Source organism: Phoca vitulina, unplaced genomic scaffold (genome assembly GCF_004348235.1).
Source record: "Phoca vitulina isolate PV1807 unplaced genomic scaffold, GSC_HSeal_1.0 scaffold13, whole genome shotgun sequence".
In the NCBI taxonomy this organism is placed as follows: Eukaryota; Metazoa; Chordata; class Mammalia; order Carnivora; family Phocidae; genus Phoca; species Phoca vitulina.
In genome coordinates, this window is record NW_022589716.1 from 10,614,482 (window position 1) to 10,627,899 (window position 13,418).

Genomic DNA, 13,418 nt, shown 5'->3' on the forward strand with positions numbered 1-13,418 from the left:
TCAGTCACACCTGGGCAAATGAAGTGGCAAGTGCTGTTGCCTCACCCCACACCCACACAGAACCAGACTGCTGACAGTAGTCTCTGCAATACCACCATAAAAAGTGAAGCAAATGACTGGAGCTAATGCCTGTCAACTGGATTTTTACTAACAGAAATATATTTCTTGAAGATCTATAAATGTGCAGGTACCTTGGAAAAAATAATGATATAAGTTAATATGCTAATGAAAATGAAGAAAAGAAATTTTGCTAACCTAAAACATTAACTAAAATAGATACTCCAAGCATCAAAATATGACAAAATATTGACTTCTCATAAAAAAATTTCTGAACATCCAGAACTAAACTATAACACTGTACAAAAGTCTCCAGGCTTAGAAAAAAAAATTACTTTTTAGATCATTTACAAGTTGGTTGTTTATTCACACCTCCACTTAACATAAATGTTATTTGCCATGCACTGTTCTCAGTACCAGGCATGCCATCCTGATTAAGACAGACCCAGTTCCTCCTCGTGCACTGTTGGTGGGAATGCCAACTGGTGCAGCCACTGTGGAAGACAGCATGGAAGTTCCTCAAAATGTTAAAAATTAAACTACCCTACAATCCAGCAATTGCATTAGTGGGTATTTACCCAAAAAAAATACAGAAATATTAATTGAAATAGATACATGCAGGGCGCCTGGCTGGCTCAGTCGGTTAAAGGTCTGCCTAAGGTCTGCCTTCGGCTCAGGTCATGATCCCAGCTGGGGATCCAGCCCCGCATCAGGCTCCCTGCCTCGCAGGGAGTCTGCTCCTCCCTCTCCCACTTCCCCTGCTTGTGCTTGCGTGCACTCTCTCTCCCTCTCTCTCTCAAAATAAATACAATCTTTTAAAAAAAACAAAAGAAGGAAAAGAAACAGATACATGCACCCCTATGTTTATTACAGCATTATTTACAATAGCCAAATTATGAAAGCAGCTCAAGTGTCCACTGACAGATGAATGGATAAAGATGTGGTGTGTGTGTGTGTATATATATATATATATATATATATACACACATATACACATACATACACAGTGGAATATTATTCAGCTGCAAAAAGAAGGAAATCTTGCCATTTGCAACATGGATGGAGCCAGAGAATATTGTGCTAAGTTAAATAAGCCAGTCAGAGAAAGACAAATACTATATGATTTGACTCATATGTGCAATTTAAGAAACAAACACCCAAAGGGAAAGAGGGAAAGAGAGAGAGAGAGAAGCAAACCAAGAAACAGACTCTTAATCTTAACTACAGAGAACAAACTGATGGTTACCAGAGGGGAGGAGGGGGGGGGATGAGTGAAGCAGGTGATGGGCATTAAGGAGGGCACTTGTGATGAGCACCAGGTGTTGTATGGAAGTGCTGAATCACTATACTGTACACCTGAAACTAATAACACTCTGTTAACTATACTGGAATTAAAATTAAAAATTTAATTAAAATCGCTGTGTCTCTCTCTGTCAAATAAATAAATAAAATCTTTAAAAAAATAAATAAATAAATAAATAAATATTTAATTAAAAAAAAAAAAGACCCAGTTCCTGTCTTCATGAAGTTCACAAGAGTAAACACAAGAACAATGCATTAGGCTACTGTCTAGTTCTGTCACAAGGAACAATAAGGAAAAACATCCTTGGAGTAGATTTTAATATTCTCTACAATGTGGCTTCAAAGCATATGTAATAAATTAAATATTTTGAATTTAAATCTTAAAATGAGCTGAAAATAAGATAATTTCATATAGCAATAAGTGCCATAAAGAAAACCAAACAGTAATGAGAAAGCAGTGCCTGGAGTGGAGGTAAGGATGTTTAGGGAAAGTTCCATCGCTGAGCTGAAGCCCCTACGATGAACAGGAGTGAACTAAAACAAACGTGGTGTGCTTGGAGGGCCAGAGAACACATGAGGCTGTATTGTGGGAAAGTGGTGGACAAGTGGCAGAGATGGACAGGGGACAAATCACAAAGGGCATTATAGGCCACAAAAGGAGTTTGGATTTTATTCTAATGACTATGGAAAGTCACTGGCAGGCTCTAAGCCTGGGAGTGACAAGAGGAATCTGGTTAAACATAATAGCTTCTTGTTTAGAACACAGTACATCTTCAAGTAGAAAGAATGTTCTAAACCGCGGTGCGGCAACATTGCTTCTGTGCGTCCATCGGTCATAGCTGATCTACTCCCCACCCTCTGCCAGGCTGTGCGCGAGGTACTGTACGCAGGGTCTCTGTCCTTGAGCTCACAGTCACGTAGAGATGAGAAACACTGAACAAACCATTACAGCTGTAACACTTATAAGAGTGGAATATGCAGAATGCCAGTGCGACCCAGGGCAAAGGGTAGTTACTCTGGCCTGCAAGAGGCCAGGAAGGAAGACCTCACACAAGACCAGAGTCAGAGTCCTGGAAAGGGCAAGCAGGGACTTCCTCAGTGCATTCCTCTCTGTGCTACACCCAGGCCACTGGTGGGTCACAAAAACATGTAGGGGCTACAAAGACTCTTCCTTGTAAAGTATACTATATAGGACTTTTGTGGTGGAATGGGGGAAAAAAGTTAACATATAAAACTTGCAACTGCAACTTCACAGGTATTGGTTAAATACAATTTTATTAAGAACTTCAAAAACACAAACTTCCAGTTCTAAAATAAATTAAGTCCTAGAGATTAACATACAGCATGCAACTACAGTTAATAACACTGTAGCGCATATTTGCTAAGAGAGTAAATCTTAAAGTTCTTATCACAAGAAAAAAAAAGCTTTAACTGTGTGTGGTGATGGATGTTAACTAGACTTACTTCGGTGGCCATCCCCCGATATACACAAATACTGAATCATTATGTTGCACACCTGAAACCAATACAATGTTGTACATCAATTGTACCCCAACTTTAAATTAATAATCTTTTAAAAAGAACTTTAATTATCTGGTGTTCCCACCACACTGAAAATGTGGTAGTCTACACATCACTTCAACAAGTGGGCCTGTGCTCTGTGTGTCTGTTACCCATCATGAGCTGCGGCTAAAGACTTTTTTTAAATACCAACTTTCTTGCAGCCATTTTTATGCCCCCCCCCAAAAAAAAACAGGCTTTCATCAAAGTTTTCAAACAGAGATGTAGAAAAAATTCCAAATACTCTCCACTTAGATTAAAAAATGATTAACAATTGACAAACCATGAGAGACTATGGACTCTGAGAAACACACAGGGTTTTAGAGGGGAGGGGGGAGGGGGGATTGGTTAGCCCGGTGATGGGTATTGAGGAGGGCACGTACTGCGTGGAGCACTGGGTGTTATATGCAAACAATGAATCATGGATCACCACATCAAAAACTAATGATGTATTGTATGGTGACTAACATAACATAACAAGATTAAATTTAATTTAAAAAAACGATCAACAATTTCCTGATTAGCTCTATCTGTGTATACACATGGGCATATACATACACTTCCTGAGCTTTCTGGAAGTGTTGGGAGACATCATGACATCTCACCTCTAAACTCTTCAGCTGCTGTCCCCCAGGAATACGGGCATTCTCCTATATAATCACAACACCATTAGCACACCTAAAAAAAAAAAAAAGAAAAAAAAGAAAAAAATCAACTCCTTAATATCATCTATCATCAGGTACACAGTTTAAAAAATTTTTAAGTACGAAGAAGGGGCTTTGTGAGAACCTTACTGAAGGAATGTTTTAATAAACTGATTAGATTTACATTATTTGTATTTCATTATTTTTCATTTCTAAATGTAATAATGCTTTTAAGTTAAAAGTCCAATTTTTAGGGGCACCTGGGTGGCTCAGTTGGTTAAGCGTCTGTCTTCAGCTATGATCTCCAGAGTCCGGGGATGGAGCCCTCATGGTCGTGGTCAGGCTCCCTGCTCACCAAGGAGTCTGCTTCTCCCTCTCCCTTTGCCCCTCCCCCCCGTGTGCACTTTCTCTCAAATAAATAAATAAATAAAATCTTTAAAAATAAACAGTTCAATTTTTAAGTCAGTTTGTTAAATATTACAAGAATGATTATGGCAATCAAATATGGCAAAAAGTGTGAAAGTGGTACATGCAAGATTGACATTTTGGAAGTGCTGTGTTAGTGGAAGGACACTTGAGACAAAGGCACCTCCAGGGAAAAGGATGTGCAGAAGAGCAGGGTCCAGGTAAGGGAGGGAGGTGAGTGGGACGAAGAGCAGGGTCCAGGTAAGGGAGGGAGGTGAGTGGGTGAAGAGTGCCTCTAAGAGAGAGGGAGGTGAGTGGGACGGGTCACTGGAGGGGAGCTCTTGGAGGGTTCTGCATGCTTTCCTGAGGAGTCTGGACTTCACCCTACTGGCAGTGGAAGTTTTACATCCTACAATCTGCTCTATCTGGCCACAGTGTGTGGGATGCACTGGAGAGCAGGGAAGATGGGGGGGAGGGGGGCATTTGGAGTCAACAGAACAAGGTTTATATTTTTCACTGCAAATATTTAATGTTTTAGTCATATTATGGGTTGAATAAACCTGCTATACTGGTAAAGGGACAAAACAAAAACATAAAATTAAACTAAGTTTATCTTGAATGTTCATGCTCTAGAAATGCAGCTTTAAAGACAGAAAGGTACAGTCAGAAGAGATGTAAATTTTGAAAGGAGCCCTTGGGCACTTCTGAAGGTTTCAGCATTTAATGGAGCTGGCTCTTTTTAAAACCCAGTTTCACTTTCCAAAGTGGCTTTCCTTTTCCTTGGCAAGATTCATCACTGGCACTAATTTTATGTTTATCAGTCACAATTAAAAATTTCCAAAGGAAAACCAATGGGAAAGAGGTGGGTGCAAAACAGATAAAAGTGATTTTCAAATACACAGAGTGCCCTCAGGACAGGACTGGCAGTAACTCCAGGAGCTGCATGTACAGAGTCCGGGGCCAGATGCCAAATCTGCCTCAAGGAGGAGGAGGAGGGCAGCACAGGGAGCCTGGCTAAGGGCAGGACAGGAACCCCCCCAACCCCCCGCGACCTCTAGTTTTATTTATGTTGCATATTAGGCTTCTTAGAAAGATTTCATTCGAACAAAGGGTTCCTTGGATTTAAAAATGTTTCAAAGCCAAGGAGTCAGAACTGCACGAATATTCTTAAGTCAGAGGCTGGTAATTCAAGAAGACTCTGAGTTCCACAAGAGAACTGCCAGGGGACGAAACAAACACCATCACTGAAGAGGAGTGTAAAGAAAGAGACCTCGGCAGATAGGCCTACTGGAGGAGCAGCAGCTTTGGGGTAGAATGAGGGATTGGGGTTTGTCTGGGACCTGCGGCTTTTGAGGGGCCAATGAGGCAACCAAACTGGAGGTCCAGACAGCAAAGGACATGTGGATATAAAGCTTAGCAGAAAGGTTTAGGAGGGCACAAGGGCTAGGTGAAGCTAAATGTGGATGAATCCACCAAGAGAGATGTAAACAGAGAAACAAGGGAGGGTCTGAAAAGGTCACAGAAGGCAAAAAGAAAAGGATCTTCCTCAAGACAGGACCCCGTGGGGCCACCCATGCACAGGGCCACTTCAGGAGGAGACCCTGAACTCGGGATAGCCTGTGTCCGAGAACAGACAAAGCACAGGCTAGACTGCTCGGGGGTGGTGTTCTACAGAGCAGAGGCTACAGCAGGGCAAAAGGGCAAGAGTAAGGGTACTGGCTAGGAAGCAAGTCAAAGCCTGGACAATGGGTCCAGGTCTGAAGGGGCTGGAATTCTGAGAGAAAAAGGAGATCACAGTGAGGTCCAAGATGAGACAGGGGAGTATGGAAGCCCCTTGAGGAAGCTACAGAACACCACCACACCAGAACCTACGATTTCACCAGCAGAGGTGTTCTGGAAAGAGCTCCTTTTAGACAAGTTAACAGGAAGCCAAAGTCAGGGTAAAGGGCTGGGACAATGTCTTCAGAACGCTGTAGTGCCTTAAGGCCCTGGATCTGGCAGTAGGAGTCATGCAACCCTCCCCTCCAGCACTCACTGCAGAAAAGGGACACCCACCCCAGCAGGGAAGGCCAGAAGAGCCTACCCAGCCCCTCCATTCCCTTGTCACACCTACTACTGGCAACAGGATCTGGCAACAGAGTCATTTAAAGCTGCCCTCAGTTCACCTGGGAGCCTCTATCTGCCCTTAAGGAAAACAGGGCCCCAATAACATCTAGGAGAAGATCTAAGTCTGTTTTCCAATTTGTATAAAATGTTACTTGTATTATTAATAATAATAACTATGCATATTTTAAATGCAAATATAACTCATGATTGAGGACTGGGAAACCAGCTTTAAAAAGGAAACAAAATGGGGTTAGGTCAGTCAGTAGAGTGTGTGACTCTTGATCTTCGGGTCAAGAGTTCAAGACCCACATTGGGTATGGAGCTTATTTAAAAAAAATTCTTTTTGGGCGCGTGGGTGGCTCAGTTGGTTGAGCGACTGCCTTCGGCTCAGGTCATGATCCTGGAGTCCCTGGATCGAGTCCCGCATCAGGCTCCCTGCTCGGCAGGGAGTCTGCTTCTCCCTCTGACCCTCCCCCCTCTCATGTGCTCTCTCTCATTCTCTCTCTCTCAAATAAATAAATAAAATCTTTGGGTGCCTGGGTGGCTCAGATGGTTAAGCGTCTGCCTTCGGCTCAGGTCATGATCCCAGGGTCCTGGGATTGAGTCCCACATCGGGCTCCCTGCTCCTTGGGAGCCTGCTTCTCCCTCTGCCTCTCTCTCTCTCTCTCTGTCTCTTATGAATAAATAAACAAAATCTTTAAAAAAAATAAAAATAAAAAAATTTTTAAAGGGAAACAAAATGAAAATAATAAACATTAATTACATTAAGAGTTTGAAGGGTTCAGATATCATAAATGACCATAGTAACATCAACAAAACACCCAAAGTTTTTCAAATTTCTAGCTTTAGTTACTAGACCACCTACCCCTGCCCATTTGGCTCAATAATAAAAATGAAAACTAATCAAAAGGAAACCATATTCCTGGAAAAAACACCTACCTACTAATTTTTTTAGAAAGAAAAAAATGGGGGCACCTGGTTGGCTCAGTTAGTAGAGCATGTGACTCTTGATCTCAGGGTCATGAGTTCAAGCCCCACACTGGGCAGGGAGCTTACTTTAAAAAAAAAAAAAATGTCTCGTCTAACGGTTTGCTTACAAACTCCAATGCTTATTTTAAAAATTAACAAACGGACTCGTATATAAACTGGTCTCTTCACAATATTTAACTGACAATTCAGGAGCCTCAGTGATACACAATAGAGAGAGAATGGAGTAAAAGACGTGCTCGCTAGTGTCCTAGGGACAGTATCTACCAAAGAAAAGGACACTTTCAGAAAAACCTTACTAACTCTAGGAAGCAACTAACCACTCTGATTTTCTTAAGAACTGAGCAGTAAGTTAAGGCACAATAAAATAAAATAAAATAAAATAAAAAATAAAATAAAATATAAAATCAGGATTCACAGCATTGTCAATTTTTCAAGGATAGTCAAAAGTAGCCTTGTCAAGAGGGTAGTGACGGGGGTGGTGATCAAGAGGTGCCCCAAAGTACCTGCCCTCCCCCAGGAACAAACAGTATGCAGGAGATTCACCCCATGCTTACTACATGAATACGGGCATTAAAAAATAAGGGTTAAAACAATATTGAAAGAAAAAAGATACACCTCTTTAGCCATTCTGAGAATACTAACTGCTCAACTCGTAATCCTTAGCTCTGTCAGACCCGCTTTCCCTCTGTCTGTGACTGGATATCTGTACTACACAAAGGCAAAGTGAAAGTAATACAATAAATTTAAAATATAAAGCATTAATTATGTAGTATCATTATTATGTAGGTTATTGAGCCTCTTTAAATACTTACTAGTTTTCCATTAACACAGAAAGGAGATGTTAAATATGGCAAAACCTCAACTAACCGGAACAGCTGGTGAGTGAGTCACTGACTAATCATGCCTCTCAGATAGCTGAAGGCTTATTTACAACTTTGAACACACAAACTTTTTTGGTTAACTGTTCTGGGTAGATGCTTTAACCCAGACCAACATGCGGAACATCAGTGATTACACAGGAAGACACACAAGGTTATCTGTCCCTATCCAAATGAGATCGCAGACCGTAGCGACCCCTGCTTTTTACTTTCCCATCTTCTACCCTGTCTTCCCATTCTGCTTCCATCTCTCTTAACGTTCCAATTACCAAGTGTGTCAGGACTGCGTCTAAGGAAAAGGCACCTGGTTCTCACAGCTCCGCTGGCAACCTACAGAGCTCTTCCAAGGGAGATGAACGAGTCCTCCCGTACAGGGTTCTGTGACCTCTATTTTACCTGCTGCCAAAAATCTTCTTAAGAATGTATTTCCTCAAAAGGAAATTCTGATGCACATGCTACGGTATGGATGAACCTTGAGGACATTATGCTGAAACAAGCCACTCACAAGAAGACAAATACATATGATTCCACATCTATGAAGCAGCCAGAGTTGCGAGTCATAAGACGGAAAGTACAATGGGGTCTGCCAGGGGCTGGCAGGGAGAGGGAAATGGGGAGTTACTGTCAACGGGCTCGGAATTTCAGTTTGGGAAGATGGAAACATTCTGGAAATGGAAAGCAGTGACAACTGAATAACACTGTGAATGTATTTAATGCCAATGAGTTGTACATTTTAAAATGGGAAACTTGGGGGCACCTGGGTGGCTCAGTTGGTTAAGCGTCTGCCTTTAGCTCAGGTCATGATCCCAGGGTCCTAGGATCGAGCCCTGCATGGTCCAGCTCCCTCCTCTCCCTCTCTCCCCTGCTTGTACTCTACCTCTCACTATCTTCTCTCTCTAATAAATAAATAAAATATTTTTAAAAAATAAAAATAAAATGGGAAATTTTATGTCTATTCCTCACTGTTCACTATGTTCTAGACAGGTGACATGCTAAGTGATTCTGTGTTGTCATCATCTCATCACTCCAAGAACATTATTTGTTTTGACACAAGTGAAAATGAACCAAAATGGTATCTTAAAATTATGATCCCAAATTACCATATATTATTTTTAACATGGAGAAAGCATGCTTTACAAAAAGTGACCCATAAGAAAGAACACTAGCAAAAACTCTGACACCAGAAAGCACTCTAATCTGGGCAGCAAATTAATGTGAAAAGAATGAAAAACTAGCAGCAACTCACAGGTAGCTTTACCACTGAGCAGATATTACACAGCAGCTCCTCAAATATTTTTTAAAAACTATTCAGGGTAAAAATAATAATAATTTGGAATTCAAATCAAAATACTTGTTGGTTAACACTTTAAATTGAATGTCAGCAGGCAAAACTCTTGAGGTATTTTAATAATTGCTCAATTTCTCCACCCATCCCATGTCATTCCAAATACATGACTGTCCTGCACTTGCAACTGTGACAAACTACCTTCCCCTCCTCATCGAAGACCCTCTCCAAATGTCCATCCCAGACCAAATAGGTACTCTCAACTGCCCTATCCACTCCAAATCAGTTTAGCAACTAACCTTTCTTTAAATTAAGCAAAAATGTCAAAAAGGAACCTGCATGCAGCACTGCACACCATGAGAAATGCTGCCTCCTAGCCTCTCCCTGCTGCCTCCTAGCCTCTCCCTGCACAGCGAAATGCCTGACTCTGAAGTTACCAACTATGAAACCACAAAGTTCGAAACTTACTATCTTGTAGCACAACATACAGTCGACATCTTTTGTTTTTTAATTATGTCCTTGAGTGATCATCTAAAGATTAAGAGAGCTGAATAAGGTTAAAAACATCCTCTTGGATAAGAGACTAGAAATCAGTTATATACAAATCTTCAGGTGCCCCCGAGTTAAAGGCAAAGGTTTACATTCAAACTTGTTAAAACTTCTGCAGTGAAGTCATAGTTTTTCTATTAATAACTTGCCTCTGTTCTCATCCTCTTTCCCACTTTTGTAAAATTTAAAAATGAACTTGCAACAACCTGACCACATCCTTTTTATTTTAAATCATTTTCCAATGGGGCTAGTACCATTTGAAGAAAGAGTTATATCAAAATCCCGCTCCCTAAAGTCTAATGGTCCAAAATCTCCCCAGTAACCAAAATCCCCAGAGACTTTCACCCTATTTAACAACTATGTATAAGGAGAAATATTTTTTTTTCAATTACAAAACATCCCAGTTAGATAACAAATACTATTTACTAAAAGAAAACTACCCTGCAATAACAAAGTTATAGGAAATCATAAGATAGAAAATCTTTAATATAAAAATATTTGGCATTCAAAATACTTGCCTACATAATGGTCTTTCTGGATTGTATTCATTTATTTAACATGAACATAACATGAAGTTTTAACAAAAAGGTCAGTGAAGTTTAGACAGTTCACCTGTTCTATAGACTTCAGAGTCAAATGATGTCTGCATCCACACCCTCATTCTGTAGCTAAGCCCAGTCCAGTTACCACTGTGAAAGCAAAAGTACCCTACAGAAAGAAGCAGCAAGGTTATGGACAGGAAAAGCCTTTTTAAAGAGAAAAATCAAAATTTTCAAAGAAACAAATATCAAAAGAGGAAATGCCCTTTCATACGCATTTTGTTTCTCATTTTGCACCTTTAATTGCATCTTTCAAAATCTAATAAATTTTAAGTGAAATATCTGATAATGCAAAAGCTAAGAAATCTAAAAGATGCACACACATACAACCAATGGATCAATTGTAACTAAGTGATGGATTACTGTCTTAGCTAATGATGCTGTGAATCTTGGAGTACAGTAACCAAATCCAGCTTAGCTGTTGGCTAGCCAACTGACTGGCTTAATCACAGAAAACAGAATTATTCAGCAGAATCCACTTCACAAAAGAAAATCTTTGAACTTTGTGGACTATGCCCCCATAAATCTCTACCACAGGCCTTAGACAGTTCCCAACTTTGCATCACACAGATGTCCTTGCAGTAAAAAACACAGGCCATTGTGAAGAATTATCAAGAATTCACTAACAACTTCTAACTCCTCTCCTTTAGGAGCAGAAACAAGAAAATACACAGGACTACATTAAAAGGTTATTTGGGAAGAATAAGCAAATTATTCGAAGTACTTGCTTCAGTACTTGCTTCAGTGGAGAATATAAAAAACCCAACTTCCTAGAGGGCTAATACAAAAAAGTATCCTAATCATGTTGAAATTAAAAAAAAAAAATTAATCACACCTGACATAATTTTTAGTTACCTTTTGTTTTTGCTTTCATCACTGCAGTTTTAATGACTTGATAAACCAGGCAAACATCCTGCATATATAAATCAAGTTAATTGCTGTCATTTAAAAGGTTGTTAAAGCTTTATGCCCACATTCTTTAATTCACTGAACTTTAGAAAATCAATTTTCATTCAATTTTCTCAGCAAATTCTAGGCTTTAAGGAACTGATTCATCTCCTAACACCTTAAACACTGACTTGTTGGGAAAGTTCATGATCCATCCTCCAAACCTACTGTCTGGAAATAACACCAGTATTCCAAAAATGGGAAGTAACACATGGATACTGGGCCTGTGACAAGGATGCCCAACAACCACAGATCCAAACCTGCAAAGCCTTGCCTCAGCTGACAAGTGGCCTTCTGGCTAAGAAGTCTTAGAATTCTAGGTAGTAAAAACCATAAAAACTGTTATAAAAGCATTTAGAGTCACGGCAAAAATGACCATAACTCCAGGTTTACACACCTGTTGTCTTTCAGCTTAATATTGCCCCTCACCCTCAAAAAGCTGTCCTGTTATAAAGCAAAATTCACTAGTGGTGCCAGAAGTGGTCACCCTGGGGGAGGGGAAAGGTGTCCCTGAACGAGAGAAATGTAAAGGGAGCCCTTTGGGAGGCTGAAAATGCTGTGCATCTTGATCTGAGTGTGGTTATCAGGGCATATACGTCATTTAAGGTCTTCCTGTAAATTACACGTCAATTAAAAAAAATAAATATAAAACACATTGAAATACATTTGTAAATGTCTTTGTTCAAACAAGTGATACAAAATAACATTAGATGTAGCAACTAAGATTTTTTTCCAAATGTATTTTAATAAAGATGTACATTTATTGTGAGCACTTTTATGCAGAACCTGTCAAAATACAGACTGTGATTTTTTTTGATCTCTCATTTTAGAAAGTTGCCAAATTCACATGTGAAAGCATGCAGAAAGATGATCCATTCATTCTCTGATTTTGCAAATAAGGAAAACCAAATCTATGGTAAGAACCATACCGAGATAAGGCAGCTCTAGTCAATGACAACAGTAGTAACAGAACTGTTTCCTGATCTTGAGCCACTCCCGTTTCCACAAGGCCGTTACTTTTGTGACATTGTAAACAAATATGAACTCTGGATCTACCTATGGCCTAGAGGGACTCAACACACTCCTCAAAATACCAGGCCAACAGGCCCCAAAGTGTACACACATAAAGACACACTCATCTTCCTCATCTCAAGACAACTGGCAAATGATCAATTATATTTTCAGACAGGCATTTTTCTTGCGATGCAATCAAGTGTGACATCTTTAAAATGTGGTTCAGGAGGAAAATGCATATGCAGGGATTGGCGAAATCCATCTTATTTCCTTTCAAATCTCTTTGATGGTTACTTGGTTCTCAAAACTATGTCACTAAGTAGGACTCATGAAAACATCGCTTGGGGCTGTTCACTAGCACGGCTTTGAGTGGCCCGCCGGGAATAACCCCCACTAAATAGAAATCTTGTCTCTGCCCGGGGTGTCCTACCCAACTCTCTTACACATAACCAGACTTGCAGGTGACCTGTGCCTTGCGGCTTAGTTTCAGACCCCAGTGAACAGCTGACATCTCGCTAAAAACTTAACATACATCCTTTCCGCGGGAATTTATTTCTGTTCTCACAAGGCGTTCCTGCTCCCCACCAGAGCAGGCCTTGCTTCTCAGGACTCTCTCCTCGCCTCTCCACAGCCTCCTCTTCACGGTTTAAAACGAGACTTTAAGAACAGAAATCGAAACGGTCACGGCCCTCCCGAGCGCAGGTCGCGGCCCCGAGCGAGCGGGTCCGGCCGGGGTCGGGCGGCGGGTGCCGGGCGAGCCCACTGCCCGCTCGCGCGCGGCGCCGGGGAGGCCCGGCGCACTCCACCACGCTGGCCCGAAGCAACCGGTTGCGGCGGCCGCTAGACGCTCTGCAACAGCGCAGCGGCCACCTCGGCCCTCCGAAGTTCCAGCGCGCCCCCCGGCCCCCGCTGCGGGTTCGCGCCCCGGCCCCGGAGCGAGCCCGGGGGGCGGGTCCGCGGGGGCTCGGCGGGCGGGAGCGCGGGACGCGCGGGGAGGGGCGCGCGGCGGGCCCAGCGCGCCGGGGAACTTGGGCGCCCGCCGGGTACCGCCGCCCGGCCACTTTCCTTTCACGCCCCCGGG

The 13,418-nt window shown here is 41.6% G+C and overlaps 1 protein-coding gene across 4 annotated transcripts in view; it reads right to left on the minus strand.

Moving 5' to 3' along the window:
* SFMBT1 (Scm like with four mbt domains 1) overlaps positions 1-13,418 on the minus strand; it is a 126,595-nt gene that overhangs the window by 110,270 nt on the left and 2,907 nt on the right. For 2 of the 4 annotated variants that reach the window (XM_032411465.1, XM_032411464.1), the window contains exon 2: positions 3,525-3,597. The exons of 1 other annotated variant lie outside the window; for it this stretch is intronic. The gene's annotated coding sequence lies outside the window, so the exon portion shown is untranslated. Of the gene's footprint in view, positions 1-3,524; positions 3,598-10,388; positions 10,609-13,418 lie in introns of those variants that run through there. One more of the 4 variants, XM_032411466.1, reaches the window with a different exon arrangement.